Source organism: Mus caroli, unplaced genomic scaffold (assembly GCF_978045245.1).
Source record: "Mus caroli unplaced genomic scaffold, Mus_caroli_1 scaffold_8, whole genome shotgun sequence".
NCBI lineage: Eukaryota > Metazoa > Chordata > Mammalia > Rodentia > Muridae > Mus > Mus caroli.
The window spans coordinates 52,506,135-52,520,541 of record NW_028227263.1 but is presented as its reverse complement, the minus strand read 5'-3'; positions in this window follow the sequence as shown (position 1 = coordinate 52,520,541).

Below are 14,407 nucleotides of genomic sequence, written 5' to 3'. Positions count from 1 at the left end.
GCTTTCTTACGCAGTAGGTGTAGGAGTACCAGGAAGGCATATCAGAAACAGAGAGAAAGGAAAAAGAAGACACGCGTAGAAAAATAAGTAACTTAAGAAAAAAAAAAAGAGAGAAAAAGAAAGGAAGCTAAAAATAAAGATACAAAGGATAATATAAAATATAAAGATACAAAGGATAATATAAAGATACAAAGGATAATATAAAGGCTAATATAAAAATGAAGAACAAAAAATTAAGTCAATTTACCCTCCTCTCGAGGACTTTGACTAAAGAGGCAGCCTTCATCAAAGGCTTAATGATAGCTCTCAGGGAAAGAGGAGTAACTATTAGAAGCAGCCACTATGCAGAATTCCCAGAAGAAAGAGAAAAAATGAAAATAAGCTATTTCAGAGCCCTCCTAGGGACAGAAGGAAAACGGGAGACGTCCTGCTTCCTCTCTGACTCCTATGGAGATATTCTTAGCTCTGGTTAGGATATCTGTGTCCCTTTGAGCTGTCTATTGTATGGTTTTGGTGCACCAAATTGTCTATATGTTTGTCAATTCATGTTTGGATGATTGAATGATTGTTGTTCTGTGTTTCATGTTGAAAAATATAAAAAGCAGTCTCAGTCTGCACAGCAAAAATAGACAAGTTAGCTGCACGGTGGCTGGAAGTCAAGTACAGCTGAAAAAGCCCTGTTGAAGGCCGATTGCAAATGGAGCTTTTAAAGGGGCAGGCAGCCTTTTGCTTGTAACAGAAAGTTAGCTTAAAATTGGAAACTCAAGGTTGGAGTCATTCTAAACAACATGAACAAACCCAAGAAAACAGGTCATATGCAAAAGCAGTGTACAAAGGGTAGAAAGAATAGGTTTGAAAAGAAAGTACATATCTTTACAAATAGAAGGAAAAACCTTTCAAGGTATAATGGATACAGGAGCAGATAAAAGCATTATATCTAGTAACTGGTGGCCTGCTTCTTGGCCTGTTAATCAATCATCACATAGCTTACAAGGATTAGGATATGAGGCTACCCCAACTATAAGTGCAAAATCCTTACAATGGAAAGATAAAGAAGGAAGGACAGGGCTTTTTCAACCTTATGTACTCCCTTTACCTGTAAACTTATGGGGAAGAGATGTGATGTCAGCCATGAACTTTATACTGACTAATGATTATTCTCAGAAAAGCAAGGAAATGATGAAAGGAATGGGATATATACCTGGACTAGGTTTAGGAAAAAGTTTACAAGGTAGAATTTCACCAGTTAAAGCCACAGTAAAAGCAGATAAGAAAGGGCTGGGTTTTTTCTAGGGGCCGCTGAGGAGCCTTTGCCCATTCCGTGGTGTACAGAGGACACGGTGTGGGTGCCTCAGTGGTCTTTATCCTCTGAGAAATTAAAAGCAGCTAAAGAATTAGTACAAGAACAATTAGACTTGGTACATGTAGAACCCACACAATCCCCCTGGAACACCCCTATTTTTGTTGTAAAGAAAAAGTCAGGTAAATGGAGATTGTTACATGACCTCAGAGCCATTAATGCACAAATGCAAGTTATGGGTCCTGTACAAAGAGGACTCCCCCTACTTTCAGCTCTACCTAAGGATTGGAAAATTATAGTAGTAGATATTAAGGATTGTTTCTTTTCCATTCCATTAAATGAGAAAGATAAACCTAGTTTTGCATTTACCCTACCTTCTGTTAATCATATGGAGCCTGATAAAAGGTATCAATGGCGAGTGTTTCCCCAAGGAATGGCAAATAGCCCTACCATATGTCAATTATATGTAGGAAAAGCTTTACAACCAGTTAGAGATGGTTTCCCCTCCTTAAAAATTTGTCATTATATGAACGACATTGTGATTTGTGGACCTGAAGAAGAAAGTATACAGCGAGCATATGGCTTTCAAAATGAAACTTTAAAAAATAATGGCTTGATTATTGCACCAGAAAAGGTGCAGCAGTCTAATGTTAGTCAATTTTTAGGAGCCACTATTACTTCACGGTGTGTTACCTCACAAAAGATTAGTATAAGAAAAGATCATCTAAAGACATTAAATGATTTTCAAAAATTATTAGAGATATAAATTGGATTCGACCTTATTTAAGGATCCCTACTTCGGAATTAAAACCTCTATTTCAAATTTTAGAAGGTGAATCACATATTACCTCATTGAGACAATTAACACCTGAGGCTTCTGATGTTCTTAGGAAGGTAGAAGAAGCAATCCAAGCAGCACAGCTAAAACGTATAAATGAGCAAAAACCTATTTGCCTATGCATATTACGAACCATAAATTTGCCAACTGCTGTATTATGGCAAGATGGTCCTCTAGTATGGATACATCCACATATATCCCCTAATAAGACTATAGAGCATTATCCCACCATGGTGGCAAATATGGCCCATAAAGGCATAAAAAGTTCAATTATTCACTTTGGAAAAATGCCGGATAGCATAATTGTCCCCTATACTGCTGCACAAATGCAAACATTGTGTGCGACTATAGATGAATGGGCTATTCTTAGATGCAGTTATTCTGGTTTAATTGATAATCATTATCCTAAACATCCTTTATTACATTTTCTGTTATTACATCCAGTGATATTTCCAAAGGTAATGGCTAACACTCCTATAAAGGGAGCCATTGATATTTATACAGATGGATCCAAAACAGGAATTGGAAGTTATGTGATTAATGAAAAGGCTGTGAGGTTGCAATTTACACCAGGAGCCCCTCAATTGGTAGAATGTTTGGTGGTTTTAGAAGTCTTTAAAAGATTTCTTATGCCCATAAATATTATCTCTGATTCTGTTTATGTGGTTAATGCTGTACTAATGTTAGATACTGTTGGAAATTTTAAGCAGTCTAGTCCAGTAACTGAAACTTTAATGAAAATACAAAATTGTATTTTGATGCGTGAGCATCCCTTTTATATTCAACATATTAGAGCACATACATCATTACCTGGACCTATGGTTAAGGGGAATGCAATTGCTGATTCAGCCACCAGAGATATGGTTTTCCTATCACAAAATTCTATAGAAAGTGCAAAAAATTTCCATCAGCTTTATCATGTCCCTGCTTCTACATTACGACAAAAGTTTAAGCTCACACGAACAGAAGCTCGAGATATTGTCCTACAGTGTGGTAGGTGTGTAGAATTTATTAATGCACCTTCCGTGGGCATTAATCCTCGCGGATTGCGACCCCTAGATGTTTGGCAAATGGACGTCACGCATATCCCAGCTTTTGGGAAATTACAATATGTACATGTGTTCATCGATACCAGTTCTGGTGTCTTGCTGGTTGAGTCGGACGCGCGCAAGATTCTTGGCTTTGGTTTGTGAGTATTTTATTGAGTACTTTGCATTAATATTCATAAGTGAAATTGGTCTGAAACCCTCTTTCCTTGTTGGGACTTTATGTGGTTTAGGTACAAGGGTGACTGTGGACTCATAGAATGAATTTAGCAGTGTTTCTTCTGTTTCTATATTGTAGAATCATTTGAAGAGTGCTGGCATTAGCTTTTCATTTAAAGTCTGTTAGAATTCTGCATTAAAAGTTGTATGACAAGAACTTCAAGTCTGTGAAGAAATAAACTGAGGAAGACATCAGAAGATGAAAAGATCTCCAATTGTGGGAAGCCGCCCCATCATTTCACAATCACCATTACAAGATGGCACTGGCTTCCATTGTGCTTAACTGGTAAACTGGTAAACATGTGCAAGACCATGTTCGCGCCAAGTCACTGCATATCCCGGGGCATGTAAATGAGGTCATGGGTGAGCAACCAATCAGGTGTGGACATGCCGCACTGAGGTGTATATAAGCAGCGCCTTTTTGGGGCCTGGGTCTTCCTCTCCAAGATGCAATAAAGCTTTGCTGCAGAAGGATCCTGTCGTTCAGTGTGCATTCTTGCTGGCGAGATGCTAGCGTGGGACATCCAATGCTCATGAATCCGTAGGATTAACATTGTGAAAACGGTGATATTACCAAAGCAATCTACGGAATCTATGGAATTTGCAATTCACACCAAAATTCCAACACTTTTTGTAGACTTTGAAAGAATGATTCTCAACTTCATATAGAAAAAAAAAAAAAAAAAGGACAATTAAAACAATCCTGAGCAATAAACAAACTTCCAGACATATCACCATCCCTGACCTAAAGAAAAAAAAAAAAAAAAAAAAAAAGGCATGGTATTGGTATAGGAACAAACAGGTTTATCAATGGAATCAAATAAAAAAAAAACACTGAAATAAACACACACACAACTATGGAAACTAGGTGTGTGGGAAACCATACAATGGAAAAAAAGAAAGCATTTCAACAAAGAGTGCTGGTCTAATTGGATGTCTGCCTATAGAAGAATGCAAGTAAATCCATATCTATTACCCCATACAAAATTCAAGTATACCTCAATGTAAAACAAGATACACTAAATCCAATAGAACGGAAAGTGGGGAATAACCTTGAATAACCTTGAACTCATCAAGAAGTGGTAGAAAAAACCACTTCTTGAAAAGAACACCAGTGGCTCAGGCATTAAACTCAACAATTAATAAATGGGACTTCATGTAACTGATTTGCATTTGAAGTGGGAAGAAAACTCATTCTAAATTCAAATCTCTTAAGGTGGGAAGACCCACCTTAAATTTGGATTATACCTACTGGTGGCACCTTATATAAAGGACATGAAAGAAGCTCTTGCTTTAGCTTGCTTGCCCTAGCTCTGGCTGGCCACGTCTCTTGCACTAGCATTAAATCCTAGTTCCTTTACTTTCCTGTGTGTACTGAATACCAGCTGAGACATCAAGCACCATGAACTGAACATTTACTGGATTCTTGGAATTCCCATTCATAAATAACCTTTGTTGAACTAGCTAGACCATAACCTCTAAACTACTTCAATAAGCCTCCTTTATTTATTTATTCCATAATTTTTGTTTCCCTAGAGAATCATGACTAATACAACTAATCAAAGTAGTTATTTTCTTAATCACTTTTTTGAAAATCCACCCTAGCATTTTCTTTTGATGAAACTGCTTGTTCTTATGATATTTGGTTTCTTCCCTTTGCTCTATATTACAGCAACAAAGATAAACATCTTGTCTATTTCAGTATCTTTAAGGGTTACAAAACTACATTTTAAGCCATGAAATACTGTTTGAAATGTTTTGATATTTAGAAATCAGGAAAGGAAATTTTATGTTAAACATAAACAATATTTTTAAAGTTTGGGCTGTTTAAAACTTAAAGACATACTTCTCAAATGTTAAAGAATTTATGTTTTTATAATTCTAAGAATTGCTTGAGATTGAATTGGAAAATACGTAATAAAAAATAATAAATATTAAAAAAAAGAAAGAGGGGTTAGAACTGATAAAAAAAAAAAAAAACAAGGAATCATGGGAAAGGTTGACAGGGTACATCGCTGCTCCACATAAGCTACTAGATATTTTTAACTCATTCTATAAGGGCAAAGTCACTTTATTGATGCAGAAGTTGGAACCAAAATTTTGTCCTGAATAAGCTGGCAGAATAAAAACTGCTTCAGTATGTAGTTTAGTGATTTTCAGGGAGAAAAATCTCTTCTTTAATATAATTATATTAGCAGAAGTTAAAGATACATTAAAATTTACATTCTAGTATTTCCATCAGAGTGAAGTATAATGAAATGAGAATGGTGACGACCATCAAAACCTGGGGCTCCTGCAGAATCAGTGTGCCCTAAGTGAACCACCAACTTGCACATGAAATCTGCTTCACCTAATATTAATGTTACAATATATATTTCCTATCCTAATATTCGTCTCTGTATGTATGTATGTATGTGTATATATATATATATATATATATATATATATATATATATATATATATATGTATGTATATGTATATACATATATATATTCGGAGTCACTTAAGAAATGGACTAATTCAATCTGATTATTCATGTTTCCCAATCGAACTAATGGCTTTAAGTGTATTTTGTTTGTTTGTTTTTGCTTGTTTTGTGTGTGTGTGTGTGTTTGTGTGTGTGTGTGTAAGTCAGAGGTTACCTTTGAGAGTTGTTCTTTAGAAGTTATCCATGTAATTTTGAGAGACAAGCACTCTCACTAGAACTTGAATTTCTGAGGTTAGGTCCAGGCTGGCTGTCTAGTGATTCCCTAGGGAGCTGGACGCCCACAGCACTAGAATATCAAGTGTGTGCCACAACATTCTTCTTTTTAAAGAAAATATGGGTGCACAGGTCCCCATGCTTGCACAGCAAGTATTTTACTGGCAGAAGATTTCCTTGGCTTCCTAAAATATTTTAATTGAACCAAGCGAAAGTAAGCTACACAATCTTTCACTCATGAAGCCTCACAGCAAGCCCTAAAACTCGATTTGATTGATTTTTTTGTCAGAGAGCAACTAGGCTCCTGAAAATAAGTGTAACTACAAAAATCATATGCATAGAAGGTTCCAAAACCAAATCAAATGAATAAAGGGGGTAGCGGATGGTAGAAAATGTGCTAAATTGGGAAAACTACAGATTACATGTAAACCTGCCTTTCCAAGCTCCTGAAGGAATGGCAGCATTTTTAGATCACATGGATTTCTTTTCTAATGTCAACCACATTTCTTTAGGTCATCTCAGGAAACTGGATAAAGAATTTTGAAGCAATGTTTTAGATTTTGTAAGGTTCAAATATCTTACCAATTACTTAATAATTTAGAATTATTTTTTAGTATAGCTTACAAAAGGCTTTTGTATATAACCCAAGAGACAAACACACAGATTGACAGGAAAGAACATTGGTGAAATAAATGCATGCTTGCATGGGTAACTACTTAGATAACTCATTTGTTCAGTAAATGGACACATTTTCCATATTCACATGTATTACTCATGCCATAACTTATTATAAAATACAATATAAGAGTAAATGTTGTTTTGATATTAATGTGATGGACTCTGGATATGCTGAACTGTATGACTTCAAGCCTTTTAATCTCACTTCTGGCCTTCAATCTCTAATTCACCCTTCTGACTTGCTGTAACTGTAAACACTCTAGAGGAAAGTGAATGATTTCAGTCTGTCTCTTCATGGTAATTTCTGTTTGTCTATTACCTTACAGATACTTCCGCATTGTTTCACATGATGGACCATCCTCTGTTTCTCTCCAATTACTACAACGAAATTCCTTACCTAAGCAGTGTACAGGGAAAGAGGCTTATCTTGGCTCACAGTTCCAGGACATAATCTATTCCAAAGGAGAAATCTGGGTGTCCTCTGAGAGGTTCCACTCAGCAGCTGACTGAAACAAATACAGAGACCCACAGGAAAATGTATTATTGTTTTTAATTCATCATTTTACTTGTTTAAATTTCAAATGTTATTCTGCTTCTTGGTCTCTTCTCTACAAACCTCCATCCCTGACCCTCCCCTTTGCCTCTAAGAGGGTGCTTCCCTAGTCAACTACCCTCTCCTACCTTACCCCTCTAGCATCCCCCTTCTCTGGGGTGTCAAGCCTCCACAGGACCAAGTGACTACCCTCACACCAATGCCAGATAAGGCAGTTCTCTGCTGCATACATAGCTGGAGCCATGGACCAATCCATGAATACACTTTGGATGGTGATTTAGCTCCTGGGAGCTCTGAAGAGTCCAGTTAATTGATACTATAGTTCTTATGGAATTGCAATTCACATCAGCTCCTTCAGCCCTTTCCCTGAATCTTCCATTGAGACTTCCCAGCTCAGTCAAATGATTGACTGTGAATACCTGCATCTGCCTTAGTCAGGTTCTGGAAGAGCTTTTCAGAGGGCAGCCATACCAGACTCCTGTCTGCAAGCACATCTTGTTGTCAGCAATAGTTTCAGGAGGTTTGGTGTCTGCAAATGGAATGAACTGCATGGTGGGGCAGTCTTTGCTCCATTTTTGTCCCTCCATTTCCTTTAGACAGGGACAATTCTGGGTTAAAAATTTTTAGATAGTGGTTGGCCCCCTTCCCTCCACTGGGAGACAGGTCTATACACTGGAGGTATTCTCTTTCTGCTGCTGGGTAGAGCCTCTCAGAAAACAGTTATGCTAGATTCCTGCCTGCAAGATTAATGGAGTATCGTTAATAGTGCCAGGCATTGTATCTTGCCTGTAAGATGGGTCTCAATTTGGATCAGTCATTGCTTAGCCATTCCACAATTGCCAATGGATTTTCTATAAACAGAAAAGCTCTGAAACCAACAAGAATCCCATATCTATCAGCACAGTAATAATTGAATCTCATTTAAAACTAATCAAGTATAACTATGCACGCATCTTGAGGGAGAGGGTGTTCATGAGTTCAGGTTTGCACAGGAGCTAGAAAAGGGTGCTGCATCACTGCAACTACAACTACAAGAAGTTAAAGCCACAAAATCTTGATACTGAGCCCTGAGCCTAGATCCTCTGCAAGAGCAGTATGTGCTCTAGATGACTTAGCTGTCTAGACAGCTGCTGGATTTTATTTTATTTATTTGTTTTTTTTTAATTATTCTTGCTTAAAGCCTATTATGGAGATTGACACAGAGCATAATGAGATCTTGAGGACAGATATATAAAGCAATAAGTAACCCCAGATATTGATTGAAAATTGACTTTAGACAGACACACAAAAGGTGTTCAATGAGTAAAGAACAATCCAAACTCAATGGTGTTGGATTGTTATTAGCCAACTAGTGAAATTATACCATTCACAAAATTTAACACAAAATATACTCCTAAATCATACTACATTCTCAAGTTGATGAAAATGAGTGGATTCCCTAAATGAAAATGCTCAAACAATTTACAAGAAAATAATTCTAAATCTCTATGACCTTGAAATGGTAGGACTTCATTAGAAATGGTAGAAAATGTTTAAACAATTGAGAATAATATTGACGAGCTAAATTTTATCACTATTAAAAATTTAAATATAAATTAAATAAAATATTTGAGTAAATTTATCTTTTAAAAGTCTAATATCCAGAATGTACAAAGAATTAGTGTTTCAACACTGAGAAGGCAAACAGACTATACATACTACAGATCTTAAGGGACTGCCCAAGAAAGATAAAGAAATGACTAATGAGGTCCAATTTTTCAAGCTTATTTTTAATTTGAGAAATGCAAATTTAAGTCATGACAAGAGCCTAGAAAAGTGACTTGAGTACTGACTATGCAAACATAAGGACCTTTCATTATTGCTGATGCCCAGAAGGGCTTGCTCACAGGAGACTGGTATAGCTGTCCTCTGAGAGGCTCTGCCAGAGCGTGACTAATACAGATGCAAATCCTCACAGCCAACATGGGTACCCAAAAGGAGGAGTTAGGTGAAGGACTGAAGGAGCTGAATAGGTGTAACCCCATAGGATGAACAACAATATCAACCAACCAGATCCCCTCAGAGTTCCCAGGGACTAAACCACTAAGGAAAGAGTACACATAGAGAACCCCATGGCTCCAGTAGCATATGAAGCAGAGGAATGTTTTATTTGGTGTCAGTGGATGGGGAGGTCCTTGGTCCTGTGGAGGCTCCATGCCCCATTGTAGGGGGATTCTAGGGTGATGAGGCAGGAGTGGGGGGGGGGACACCCTCATAGAAGCAGGGGAGAAGGTATGGGGGACTTTTGGGATAGAATTGGAAATGTAAATGAGGAAAATACCTAATTAAAATATTTTTAAAAAAGAAGCAGGGGAGAGCTTGGGTTAGGGGAGTTTTGAGAGGGAAGCCAGGAAGGGGGCCAACATTTGAAATGTAAATAAATGAAGTAACCAAAAAATATCTCTAGTACCCACAAGCAAATGTGGTCATGCCTTTATATACCTGTAATCCGAGCAGTGTGAAGAGCTAAGACATTAAGATTTCTGAGACTGGCTGGGAGCAACCTAGCTTAAGGATCAATAGAGAACGTGTCTCAAAGATAAAAAGAGAAGAATAGGAATTTCTCAGCCATTCAAGATTTCTCAGTTGTGAATTCTCAGTTTAGTTCTATACCCCATTCTTTGATTGGGTTGCTTGGGTATTTTATTTATTTATTTATTTATTGATTGATTGATTGATTGATTGATTGATTGGTGGATACCTTTTTGAGATCTTTATATATTTTGGATATTAGCCCTCAATCAGATGTGGGGTTAGTGAAGATTTTTTTCCAATCTGTAGGTTACTGATTTGTCTTATTGTCTATGTCTTTTGCCTTACAGAAGCTTTCCAGTTTTTTGAGGTCCTATTTATCAATTCTCCATCTTAGAACATCAGCCACTGGACTTCTGTTTAGGAAAATTTTTCCTGTGCCAATGAGTTCAAGGCTCTTTCCCAATTTCTCTTCTCTTAGATTCAGTGTATCAGGTTTTATGTTGTGGTCCTTGATCCATTTGGACTTGAGCTTTGTGCAAGGTGACAAATGTGGGTCTATTTTCATTTTTCTATGTATTGACAGCCAGTTAGACTAGCACCATTTTTGAAGATGCTTTCTTTTTTCCACTGTATATGTTTGGCTTCTTTGTCAAAGATCAAGTGCCTATAAGTGTGTGATTTTTATTTCTGGGTCTTCAATTCTATTCCATTGATCTATGTACCAATACTATGCAGTTTTTATCACTATTGCTCTGTAGTAAAGCTTGAGGTCAGAGATGATGATTAACCCAGCCATTCTATTATTGCTAAGTATTATTTTTGCTATTCTGGATTTTTTGCATTTCCAGCTGAATTTGAGAATTGCTCTCTTCCATGCCTTTGAAGAATTGTGCTGGGATTTTGATGGGGATTGCATTGAACCTATAGATTGCCTATGGTAGTATGGCCATTTTTACGATGTTAATTCTGCCAATCCATGAGCATAGGAGATCTCTCCATTTTCTGAGATCTTCTATTTCTTTCTTGAGAGACTTGAAGTTCTTGTCATACAGATCTTTCACTTGTTTGGTTAGAGTTACCCCCAAGATATTTTACATTTTTTGTGGCTATTGTGAAGGGAGTAGTTTCCCTAATTTCTTTCTCAACCTGTTTATCATTTGTACAAAGGAAGGCTACTGATTTATTTGAGTTAATTTTATATCTGGCCACTTTGATGAAGTTGTTTATCAGTTGGAGAAGTTCTCTAGTAAAATTTTTGGTGTCAATTATGCATACTGTTATATCACCTGCAAGTAGTGATACCTTTATTTCTTCTTTGCCCATTTTTATCCCCTTGATCTCCTTTTGTTTTCTTGTTCTAGCTAGCACTTCGAGTACTGTATTGAATAGATATGGGGAGAGTGGGCATCCTTGTCTCCAATTTTAGTGCAATTGCTTCAAGTATCTCTCGGTTTAATATCATATAGGCTGTTGGTTTGCTGTATATTGCTTTTATTATGTGTAGGTATGGGCCTTGAATTCCTGATCTCTCTAATACATTTAACAGGAAGGGGTGTTGTACTTTGTCAAATGCTTTTTCGGCATCTAAGGATATGATAATCTGATCTTTTTTCTTTGAGTTTGTTTATACAATGGATTATGCTAATGAATTTTCTTATATTTAACCAACTTTGCATCCCTTGTATGAGGCCTACTTGATCATGGTGAATAATGGTTTTGATGTGTTTGCATCAAAACAACGCTGATATTCCACCTTAAACCAATCAGAATGGCTAAGATCAAAACCTCAGGTTACATGTTGGTGAGGATGTAGAGAAAGAGGAACACTCCTCCATTGCTGGTGGGGCTGCAAACTGGTACACCACTCTGGAAATAATTCTGGAGTTTCCTCGGAAAATTGGATAAAGATATACCTGAAAACCCAGCAATACCACTCTTGGGAATACCCAAAAGATGTTCCACCATGACACAGGTGCACATGTTCCACTACATACATAGAGACCTTGTTTGTGATATTCAGAAGCTGGAAAATACCCAGATGCCCCACGACAGAAGAATGGATACTGAAAATGTGGTTCATTTAAACTAGAATACTATTAAGAATGAGAGCATCCTGAGTTTTGCAGGCAAATGGATGGAGTATCATCCTGAGTAAGGTAACTCAGACCTAAAAGACATGAATGGTTGGATGCACTAATAAGTGGATATTATGGGAAAAAAGTGCCAAATTCTCAAGACACAGTCCACAGATTTCAAAAAGGTCAACAAGCTGAAGGGCCCAAGTGAGGATGCCTCAGTCCCACTTGTGAAGGAGAAGAAAGCAGCCACAAGGGCAGAGGAATGAACCTGGGAGGGAAAGGGAATGGGGGTTGGCAGAGAGGGGATTAATATCAGGTATAGGGTGTGGGAAAGGGACTGAAATCCCTGAGGGGTAGCAGAAAGAATGGAAACATGCAACCTCAAGAGGTAGAGATTGGGGGGGACCCTCCAGAATATAAAACAGACATGGGAGGTGAGAGACTCTCAGGACTCAAAGATGAAATGCCCTACACTGGGGAGCGGGGACATGTAAAGCCTACCTCCTGCATACAGTTAGGGCATCAAGTGAGGAACGGGGTTGCCATCCCACAGTCAAAACTCTTATCCATAATCGTTCTTGTCTGAAAGACCTGCAGGGACGGAAATGAAGAAGAGCCTGAGGAAAAGAAGGTCCAGAGACAAACTCAAAGTGGGAACCCCCTCAAGGGGAGGCCCCAAGACCTGACACAATTACAGAGGCTATGGAGCTCTCCCAAAAAAGACCTATCATGACTGTCCCCCCACCCCAAAGACTCAACAAGCAGCTGAAAGTGTCAGATGCAGATATTTGCACCCAACCAATGGATAGGAGCTGCTGACCCCTGTGGTTGAATTAAGGGAAATCTGGAAGAAGCTGAGGAGGAGGGTGATCCTGTGGGAGGTCCAGCAGTCTCAATTAATCTGGACCCTGGAGATCTCTCAGATATTGGAACACCCACCAGGCAGCATATACAAGCTGATATGAGAATCCCAACAGGACTGCAAAGGCTGCGTCTAGTCAGAGAAGATGCACCTAACCTGCAAGATACTGGAGGCCTCAGGGAGTTTAGAGGTCTGGTGGGATGGGGGATGGAGATGGGGTCATCCTCATGGAGATGGGGGCAGGAAGGAGGTATTGGATATGGAAGCGTTGGAGGGTGGACCAAGAGGAGAATAAAATCTGGAGTTTGAGAGAGAGAGAGAGAGAGAGACAGAGAGAGAGAGAGAGAGAGAGAGAGAGAGAGAGAGAGAGAGAGAGAGATCCTTAAAAAAAGATATAAAGAGAATAATAATAAAAATGGACACCTGATACCCTCTTCTGGCCCCCACATGCACAGGTGTGTGACTCTGCATTGAAACGCACATTCATAAAACAAATATAGCACAGCTACATGCACACACTACTCAAATGTGCAGATAGTTACAAAGAAAACCACAGGAATATACTATTGTAAACTTACTAGCATGACATAACAGAAAAACAAAAGTAATACTAATAGTGTTGCAAGAAGGTCAGAAGTTGGAAACTTTATAATCTGTTGGCAAAGGCAACTGCTGCAAGTTAGTAATTCTTTAAAAACAAAATGAATGTCAGATTCCCCACACACACACCCAAATAACAGAACCCCGGAAACACAAACATTCATTTCCTAAATGTTTACTTACAATATCTGAACACAGAAATTGAAAATAATGTTTTAAAGTGATGATTATGATAGGAAGACGGCACTTGTCAAAGGAAGAAACAAAGGTGGGTTTTCAGATGGATGAAAATATAAACAAATGAGAATTCAATAGCATATGAATCATCAGGAGAAAAAAAACATATGTTTATACATACTTCACTGTGATTAAACTTCAAAAACCCTTTATACAAGATAAGGAAGATTGTGTGTGTGTGTGTGTGTGTGTGTGTGTGTGTGTATTAAATGAGAGAACATGTATAAAATATGTAGAGAAGATTAATTCACTAAGACAGAAACAATATACAGTAATTCCCAACAGATCAGGAAAGGAGAGAAGGGAGACCCACTGGCTCAAGGATGTGAGCTTTCATAGCAGGATAGAGATCATGATTTGGAACTAGGTTAAAGATTGTTTTCAGAATGTTATGGCTATGCAAACATTAGTGTGCAAATGATTCTCTTTAACATGACTAGTTTTAGATTACATGTACTTCATTATATACTTCATTATATTGAAAAAAGTCTTTATTGAATGTGATAGAGAAATTCTGTGATGCCAGCACTCAAGAGGGTAGATTCATATCCAATGAAATACCAGGTTTTTCCTCCATGTCAGATATGAAATGAATTTAATGGAAGATTGAAGTCTGTATCAGGGCACTGATACATAACTGTCATAATAACCCAGAGATGGCATGCAGCTAAATGTTAGAGACCGCCTCCCTCAACAAGTGGGAGGCTCTGAGTTGGAATACAGATCCCCATGCTGCAAAAATTGTATCAGCAGCATTTTGCAGCAATAATTGTATCAGCA